General features: G+C 44.4%; 2 non-coding genes across 2 annotated transcripts in view; both read left to right on the top strand.

Moving 5' to 3' along the window:
• The first annotated feature begins 5,842 nt into the window (after positions 1 to 5,842).
• LOC126927348 (small subunit ribosomal RNA) lies at positions 5,843 to 7,765 on the top strand. Its single transcript, XR_007715400.1, has one exon. It is a non-coding gene; the product is annotated as a small subunit ribosomal RNA (ribosomal RNA).
• Positions 7,766 to 9,854: 2,089 nt separating this feature from the next.
• LOC126927325 (5.8S ribosomal RNA) overlaps positions 9,855 to 10,000 on the top strand; it is a 155-nt gene continuing 9 nt past the window's right edge. The window contains exon 1 of the ribosomal RNA XR_007715377.1: positions 9,855 to 10,000. This exon is cut by the window's right edge and continues 9 nt beyond it. This is a non-coding gene — a ribosomal RNA (5.8S ribosomal RNA).

Genomic DNA, 10,000 nt, shown 5'->3' with positions numbered 1-10,000 from the left:
CGTTATAAGGTACGTATATTCTGGCATAAATCGATATATTCTAATTAAATACATCGGGATTAAGCGTTAATTTTGTTCTTGAAACGTTCTAAAAAGTTTCGAATTGCACATTGGGACATGGAAAAATTTCCGTATCGAACACGTTTTTTCGAGTTATCTCGCTTAAAAGTGTTACAAGGTAGGAATATTTTTGCATAAATGGACGTATCTCGACGTTTTACGTCGGGATTAAGCGTTTATTTGGTCGGTGGAACGTTTTCTAGAAACGGAACTATGCGACGGGACGTTGGGACTTTGAAGAAGTTCGGCCGGTGCGAAAAGACCGAAAAGGTTTTTTCGAGTTATCTCGCTTAAAAGTGTTACAAGGTAGGAATATATTTGCATAAATGGACGTATCTCGACGTTTTACGTCGGGATTAAGCGTTTATTTGGTCGCTGGAACGTTTTCTAGAAACGGAACTATGCGACGGGACGTTGGGACTTTGAAGAAGTTCGGCCGGTGCGAAAAGACCGAAAAGGTTTTTTCGAGTTATCTCGCTTAAAAGTGTTACAAGGTAGGAATATTTTTGCATAAATGGACGTATCTCGACGTTTTACGTCGGGATTAAGCGTTTATTTGGTCGGTGGAACGTTTTCTAGAAACGGAACTATGCGACGGGACGTTGGGACTTTGAAGAAGTTCGGCCGGTGCGAAAAGACCGAAAAGGTTTTTTCGAGTTATCTCGCTTAAAAGTGTTACAAGGTAGGAATATATTTGCATAAATGGACGTATCTCGACGTTTTACGTCGGGATTAAGCGTTTATTTGGTCGCTGGAACGTTTTCTAGAAACGGAACTATGCGACGGGACGTTGGGACTTTGAAGAAGTTCGGCCGGTGCGAAAAGACCGAAAAGGTTTTTTCGAGTTATCTCGCTTAAAAGTGTTACAAGGTAGGAATATTTTTGCATAAATGGACGTATCTCGACGTTTTACGTCGGGATTAAGCGTTTATTTGGTCGCTGGAACGTTTTCTAGAAACGGAACTATGCGACGGGACGTTGGGACTTTGAAGAAGTTCGGCCGGTGCGAAAAGACCGAAAAGGTTTTTTCGAGTTATCTCGCTTAAAAGTGTTACAAGGTAGGAATATTTTTGCATAAATGGACGTATCTCGACGTTTTACGTCGGGATTAAGCGTTTATTTGGTCGGTGGAACGTTTTCTAGAAACGGAACTATGCGACGGGACGTTGGGACTTTGAAGAAGTTCGGCCGGTGCGAAAAGACCGAAAAGGTTTTTTCGAGTTATCTCGCTTAAAAGTGTTACAAGGTAGGAATATATTTGCATAAATGGACGTATCTCGACGTTTTACGTCGGGATTAAGCGTTTATTTGGTCGCTGGAACGTTTTCTAGAAACGGAACTATGCGACGGGACGTTGGGACTTTGAAGAAGTTCGGCCGGTGCGAAAAGACCGAAAAGGTTTTTTCGAGTTATCTCGCTTAAAAGTGTTACAAGGTAGGAATATTTTTGCATAAATGGACGTATCTCGACGTTTTACGTCGGGATTAAGCGTTTATTTGGTCGGTGGAACGTTTTCTAGAAACGGAACTATGCGACGGGACGTTGGGACTTTGAAGAAGTTCGGCCGGTGCGAAAAGACCGAAAAGGTTTTTTCGAGTTATCTCGCTTAAAAGTGTTACAAGGTAGGAATATATTTGCATAAATGGACGTATCTCGACGTTTTACGTCGGGATTAAGCGTTTATTTGGTCGCTGGAACGTTTTCTAGAAACGGAACTATGCGACGGGACGTTGGGACTTTGAAGAAGTTCGGCCGGTGCGAAAAGACCGAAAAGGTTTTTTCGAGTTATCTCGCTTAAAAGTGTTAAAAGGTAGGAATATTTTTGCATAAATGGACGTATCTCGACGTTTTACGTCGGGATTAAGCGTTTATTTGATCGCTGGAACGTTTTCTAGAAACGGAACTATGCGACGGGACGTTGGGACTTTGAAGAAGTTCGGCCGGTGCGAAAGGACCGAAAAGGTTTTTTCGAGTTATCTCGCTTAAAAGTGTTACAAGGTAGGAATATTTTTGCATAAATGGACGTATCTCGACGTTTTACGTCGGGATTAAGCGTTTATTTGGTCGCTGGAACGTTTTCTAGAAACGGAACTATGCGACGGGACGTTGGGACTTTGAAGAAGTTCGGCCGGTGCGAAAAGACCGAAAAGGTTTTTTCGAGTTATCTCGCTTAAAAGTGTTACAAGGTAGGAATATTTTTGCATAAATGGACGTATCTCGACGTTTTACGTCGGGATTAAGCGTTTATGTCGTCCCCAAGACCTTCTACAAAGTTTCGATTTTTTCGTTGGGACTTTGAAAAATTTCCGTATCGAACACGTTTTTTCGAGTTATCTCGCTTAAAAGTGTTACAAGGTAGGAATATTTTTGCACAAATGGACGTATCTCGACGTTTTACGTCGGGATTAAGCGTTTATTTGGTCGGTGGAACGTTTTCTAGAAACGGAACTATGCGACGGGACGTTGGGACTTTGAAGAAGTTCGGCCGGTGCGAAAGGACCGAAAAGGTTTTTTCGAGTTATCTCGCTTAAAAGTGTTACAAGGTAGGAATATTTTTGCATAAATGGACGTATCTCGACGTTTTACGTCGGGATTAAGCGTTTATTTGGTCGCTGGAACGTTTTCTAGAAACGGAACTATGCGATGGGACGTTGGGACTTTGAAGAAGTTCGGCCGGTGCGAAAAGACCGAAAAGGTTTTTTCGAGTTATCTCGCTTAAAAGTGTTACAAGGTAGGAATATTTTTGCATAAATCGACGTATCTCGACGTTTTACGTCGGGATTAAGCGTTTATGTCGTCCCCAAGACCTTCTACAAAGTTTCGATTTTTTCGTTGGGACTTTGAAAAATTTCCGTATCGAACACGTTTTTTCGAGTTATCTCGCTTAAAAGTGTTACAAGGTAGGAATATTTTTGCACAAATGGACGTATCTCGACGTTTTACGTCGGGATTAAGCGTTTATTTGGTCGGTGGAACGTTTTCTAGAAACGGAACTATGCGACGGGACGTTGGGACTTTGAAGAAGTTCGGCCGGTGCGAAAGGACCGAAAAGGTTTTTTCGAGTTATCTCGCTTAAAAGTGTTACAAGGTAGGAATATTTTTGCATAAATGGTCGTATCTCGACGTTTTACGTCGGGATTAAGCGTTTATTTGGTCGCTGGAACGTTTTCTAGAAACGGAACTATGCGACGGGACGTTGGGACTTTGAAGAAGTTCGGCCGGTGCGAAAAGACCGAAAAGGTTTTTTCGAGTTATCTCGCTTAAAAGTGTTAAAAGGTAGGAATATTTTTGCATAAATGGACGTATCTCGACGTTTTACGTCGGGATTAAGCGTTTATTTGATCGCTGGAACGTTTTCTAGAAACGGAACTATGCGACGGGACGTTGGGACTTTGAAGAAGTTCGGCCGGTGCGAAAGGACCGAAAAGGTTTTTTCGAGTTATCTCGCTTAAAAGTGTTACAAGGTAGGAATATTTTTGCATAAATGGACGTATCTCGACGTTTTACGTCGGGATTAAGCGTTTATTTGGTCGCTGGAACGTTTTCTAGAAACGGAACTATGCGACGGGACGTTGGGACTTTGAAGAAGTTCGGCCGGTGCGAAAAGACCGAAAAGGTTTTTTCGAGTTATCTCGCTTAAAAGTGTTAAAAGGTAGGAATATTTTTGCATAAATGGACGTATCTCGACGTTTTACGTCGGGATTAAGCGTTTATTTGATCGCTGGAACGTTTTCTAGAAACGGAACTATGCGACGGGACGTTGGGACTTTGAAGAAGTTCGGCCGGTGCGAAAGGACCGAAAAGGTTTTTTCGAGTTATCTCGCTTAAAAGTGTTACAAGGTAGGAATATTTTTGCATAAATGGACGTATCTCGACGTTTTACGTCGGGATTAAGCGTTTATGTCGTCCCCAAGACCTTCTACAAAGTTTCGATTTTTTCGTTGGGACTTTGAAAAATTTCCGTATCGAACACGTTTTTTCGAGTTATCTCGCTTAAAAGTGTTACAAGGTAGGAATATTTTTGCATAAATGGACGTATCTCGACGTTTTACGTCGGGATTAAGCGTTTATTTGGTCGCTGGAACGTTTTCTAGAAACGGAACTATGCGACGGGACGTTGGGACTTTGAAGAAGTTCGGCCGGTGCGAAAAGACCGAAAAGGTTTTTTCGAGTTATCTCGCTTAAAAGTGTTACAAGGTAGGAATATTTTTGCATAAATCGACGTATCTCGACGTTTTACGTCGGGATTAAGCGTTTATGTCGTCCCCAAGACCTTCTACAAAGTTTCGATTTTTTCGTTGGGACTTTGAAAAATTTCCGTATCGAACACGTTTTTTCGAGTTATCTCGCTTAAAAGTGTTACAAGGTAGGAATATTTTTGCACAAATGGACGTATCTCGACGTTTTACGTCGGGATTAAGCGTTTATTTGGTCGCTGGAACGTTTTCTAGAAACGGAACTATGCGACGGGACGTTGGGACTTTGAAGAAGTTCGGCCGGTGCGAAAAGTCCGAAATGGTTATTTCGAGTTATTTCGTTAAAAAGCGTTATAAGGTATAATTTTTTTGACAGGGATCGTTATATCTCTATTAAATACAATCGGATTAAACATTTTTGTCGAATTTTTTGAAAAATTAGCTTCCGTCGGACTGATACGACTGGGATATTTTTGCAATTTTTTCGTTAATTAATGTTACAAGGTATATATCTTTTTACATATTTCGTGTTATTTTAACGTGTTTTAATCGATTATAAAGTTATTTTTCGTCCATAGTCAATAAAACTGTATGTTTACTGATGCAATTTTTCGGTGAAAAAAAAAATTAATTTTTTGGTAAAAATGCATTTATAATATGTTAATAATGCTTGTGGTAAAATATTTCGATGGTTGGATATCGCCTTTATATAGTAGTTATTGAACGTGCGAGCGACTAAGTTCCAGCGTCCCTTCCGAACGGTACGTTGCTACGGAGGTTTTGCACCATAAGCGCGCGGCCGCTAGCCCGACCGGCGCCGGCCTTCCGGCCGGCCCCTTGGTATCTATAAGAGAAGCGTCGAGCCGGACGGTTCGGTCGGAACAGCGCTGGGCGCGTGGCTATTCTACGGCCTCGGTTGAGAATTCAGTCACCGCTCCTCGAGTCTTAGTGTATTTTACGCTATTTCTCGACTGTTCCTCCGTTCTCGTACTGGTTTTTTCTCTACACTGCTGCGCCGCGGGTCGAAGTCTAGGACGTAATGACCGTTAACGTGGCAAGCTTCCCCTTAGTCGGGAAGCTGGTGACCTGTGTGCACGTATTTGACAAAAGTTGGATGCGTGTGTGCTTGTACTTACGGAGTAGCCATTCTTGCAGAGACCATCGGTTGTAAGCTATTTGTAGCTGCACGATGGTCCTTTTGGCGTTCTGTAGAGTGCGTTATCTTCTGGTAACGCGTCTCTACAGAGGTGTTGAAGCTTATAAAAGAATATTCTTACGGTATGTCCAGCATGCGTATACGTGCTTTACCGCTAAGTTATATTCTACGAGAGAAGTTGGAGGAGAAAAGTTACAAACAGAAATAATTCTGTGAAGTATGAATCTTTGTATCGATATATGATGGTGAGAGAGGAGGAGAATTAAAGTGGCTGAGTGACGTTGTTACTGAACCATGGAACGTTGCTCTCTAAGTCATATTACATATATATATAAAATGAAAAGTCTCGTCGTACGGTGCTTACGTCCCACCTACGACACAGAGAGAACTTTTAAACGAAAATGCTGGTTTTTGGGAATATATTATAAGATCCCTGGTTGATCCTGCCAGTAGTCATATGCTTGTCTCAAAGATTAAGCCATGCATGTCTCAGTACATGCCGCATTAAGGTGAAACCGCGAATGGCTCATTAAATCAGTTATGGTTTCTTAGATCATACCTACATTTACTTGGATAACTGTGGTAATTCTAGAGCTAATACATGCAAACAGATTCCGACCAGAGATGGTAGGAATGCTTTTATTAGATCAAAACCAATCGGTGGCGGATGGCTCGTCTGTCCGTCCATCGTTTGTTTTGGTGACTCTGAATAACTTTGTGCTGATCGCATGGTCATCTAGCACCGGCGACGCATCTTTCAAATGTCTGCCTTATCAACTGTCGATGGTAGGTTCTGCGCCTACCATGGTTGTAACGGGTAACGGGGAATCAGGGTTCGATTCCGGAGAGGGAGCCTGAGAAACAGCTACCACATCCAAGGAAGGCAGCAGGCGCGCAAATTACCCACTCCCGGCACGGGGAGGTAGTGACGAAAAATAACGATACGGGACTCATCCGAGGCCCCGTAATCGGAATGAGTACACTTTAAATCCTTTAACGAGGACCAATTGGAGGGCAAGTCTGGTGCCAGCAGCCGCGGTAATTCCAGCTCCAATAGCGTATATTAAAGTTGTTGCGGTTAAAAAGCTCGTAGTTGAATCTGTGTGTCACAGTGTCGGTTCACCGCTCGCGGTGTTTAACTGGCATTATGTGGTACGTCCTATCGGTGGGCTTAGCTCCTCGCGGGCGGTCCAACTAATATCCCATCGCGGTGCTCTTCACTGAGTGTCGAGGTGGGCCGATACGTTTACTTTGAACAAATTAGAGTGCTTAAAGCAGGCTACCTTCGCCTGAATACTGTGTGCATGGAATAATGGAATAGGACCTCGGTTCTATTTTGTTGGTTTTCGGAGCCCCGAGGTAATGATTAATAGGGACAGATGGGGGCATTCGTATTGCGACGTTAGAGGTGAAATTCTTGGATCGTCGCAAGACGGACAGAAGCGAAAGCATTTGCCAAAAATGTTTTCATTAATCAAGAACGAAAGTTAGAGGTTCGAAGGCGATCAGATACCGCCCTAGTTCTAACCATAAACGATGCCAGCCAGCGATCCGCCGAAGTTCCTCCGATGACTCGGCGGGCAGCTTCCGGGAAACCAAAGCTTTTGGGTTCCGGGGGAAGTATGGTTGCAAAGCTGAAACTTAAAGGAATTGACGGAAGGGCACCACCAGGAGTGGAGCCTGCGGCTTAATTTGACTCAACACGGGAAACCTCACCAGGCCCGGACACCGGAAGGATTGACAGATTGATAGCTCTTTCTTGATTCGGTGGGTGGTGGTGCATGGCCGTTCTTAGTTGGTGGAGCGATTTGTCTGGTTAATTCCGATAACGAACGAGACTCTAGCCTGCTAAATAGACGTAACTTATGGTATCTCGAAGGCCCCCGGCTTCGGTCGGTGGGTTTTTACTACCAACGTACAAACAAATCTTCTTAGAGGAACAGGCGGCTTCTAGCCGCACGAGATTGAGCAATAACAGGTCTGTGATGCCCTTAGATGTTCTGGGCCGCACGCGCGCTACACTGAAGGAATCAGCGTGTTTTCCCTGGCCGAAAGGCCCGGGTAACCCGCTGAACCTCCTTCGTGCTAGGGATTGGGGCTTGCAATTATTCCCCATGAACGAGGAATTCCCAGTAAGCGCGAGTCATAAGCTCGCGTTGATTACGTCCCTGCCCTTTGTACACACCGCCCGTCGCTACTACCGATTGAATGATTTAGTGAGGTCTTCGGACTGGTGCGCGGCCAATGTGATAAGCATTGCCGATGTTACCGGGAAGATGACCAAACTTGATCATTTAGAGGAAGTAAAAGTCGTAACAAGGTTTCCGTAGGTGAACCTGCGGAAGGATCATTAACGATATAACACAAAAACTTAAAGAATTTGACTTGAACACTTGAAAAATACGAAACTGTATAAGTCGGTAAGGAGCCGTACTCCTCCTATATCGACGAACCAAAGTATATACGACGTATCAACAAGCTATATACTTTAACAAAGAACAGTTAAATTCGCCCGGAGCGTGGCTTACTCCGTTGGCAAAATGATGAAAAGACATAAGGAGGAGACGACCCTCCAGCTACGAAACTATATGAAGAGAAGGTGGCACTCTCTCTCGATCATCGGGATGAAGAGATACATATATATATATATATATATATATACATACATAAACGAATTCGAGGCGCCTGCGTGAGGTCGTACACAGAAAGACCCGCCGTCTGCGAATATTATGATTTTATAATAAAACTATAAATGGGAACTTGAGCTTTCGAAAATTAAACTTTGACACGAATATCGAACGAAAAATTACGAATGGAAACCACCCGTAAAGAGAAATGAGATCGAGGCGCTTGCGTGAGGCCGTATACAGAAAGACCCGCCGCCACGATCTCGTATTTTTTTTTTTGCGTCGTGGAGACCGTACAAACGAATAACAAAATCTCTAAAGTGCCTCGTGTCGGAGAGATCATGCTCGCCTATTCTCTTCTATGTTTCGTGGTCTGTGTTGCGTTTGCTCTCCTCCTAGCAACGGGACATCGAAGACTCCTCTTTGGGATCGAACGAAGCGACTAAAACGAGTCGACGAGAGCGAAAGTACGAGTAGCGAGTCGCGCATGTAGAAAGGATACCGACATATCTTCGAAGGTTCTCTTCGAAGATCCATGGATACCTTATGCGCGTCGACCTTTCGTCTCTTTCACCGCTCTCGGTCGTTCTCGAAACGTGCTTCCTACCCATAGGGCGTGTGTTCTTCGTATGTCGTTTTGTTCGAAATAACGAAACCACTTGTAACATACTCGTGGATCGGGTAACCTAGAACGAAAACGCATTGCGTGGATGTTGGCCCGCTATGATAATGATGATGATGACGATGACTATGATGACGATGCGTAGCAACGATTCGTAACTAGTCTAGCCGAAGTTGGTTCAGAGGGGACCGCAGGCTGTCTACCCTCGATGTCGTGAGTCGGACACCCGTGCCGTCGCTAGAGTTTTTTCAAAGCTCGGCTTCTGGATATTGGGAAGAAAGACCGCTCGAGGACGACGGCTGCGCGTGCGTCCCATCGAATTTTTTTTTTTTATACCACCTGAACGACTAAAGTTTCGTCTAGTTCGTCGCATATAACCCGTTCAGAGGGGACCGCAGGCTGTCTATCCTCGTTGTCGTGAGTCGGACACCCGTGCCGTCGCTGAAGTTTTTTCAAAGCTCGGCTTCTGGATATTGGGAAGAAAGACCGCGCGAGGTAGATGGATGCGAGTCCCATCGAATTTTTTTATTTTTTAAAAAAAACAATCACCTGAACGGAGATGTGTTCTCTTTCGTCGATTTTTCACGCTTTGAGTCGTCGCGATCGCCATCCGTTCGGAGGAGATCGCCGACTTCGAAGCCTCGATGTCGTGAGTCGGACACCCGTGCCGTCGCTAGAGTTTTTTCAAAGCTCGGCTTCTGGATATTGGGAGGAAAGACCGCTCGAGGCCGAGGGTCGCGCGAGTCCCATCGAATCTTTACATCACCCGAACGATGGAGGCGCACGCTCTTTTTCTTGAATAATTGGACGAGAGGAATGCATATCGTATTATATATACACACACACACATATATATATATATATGGGCTAGCCACCGTGCGTATTTCTTCGCGAGATCGTGTGCTGCACAGAGGATTCAGAATCGGGTGTTATATCCCCGTCGTTTCCTGACGAACGGAGCTTCGATCTCGATGGTTGTTATATATCATAATGTACTTTTCGCCCGGCCGGCGGACGCGCGTATCTTCGCGCGTTCGTCGGATTTCATTTTCGAACGTTTTCGTGTCGTCGATCTTCCGGCGACTTCTGCGCGTCCGATTCCCGTTGGTCGGTCGTGTCGGATCTCGGCTTCGCTCGAACCGAGTATTAAGAGTACATGGAGTACAAGAGTTTTAAAAAATATATGAAAAGATTACCCTGAACGGTGGATCACTTGGCTCGTGGGTCGATGAAGAACGCAGCTAATTGCGCGTCAACGTGTGAACTGCAGGACACATGAACATCGACATTTCGAACGCACATTGCGGTCCACGGATACAATTCCTGGACCACGCCTGGC

This window comes from Bombus affinis, unplaced genomic scaffold (assembly GCF_024516045.1).
Source record: "Bombus affinis isolate iyBomAffi1 unplaced genomic scaffold, iyBomAffi1.2 ctg00000082.1, whole genome shotgun sequence".
Lineage (NCBI taxonomy): Eukaryota > Metazoa > Arthropoda > Insecta > Hymenoptera > Apidae > Bombus > Bombus affinis.
Note: the sequence above shows the minus strand (reverse complement) of the source record. Positions and strands in the feature narration are given on the sequence as shown.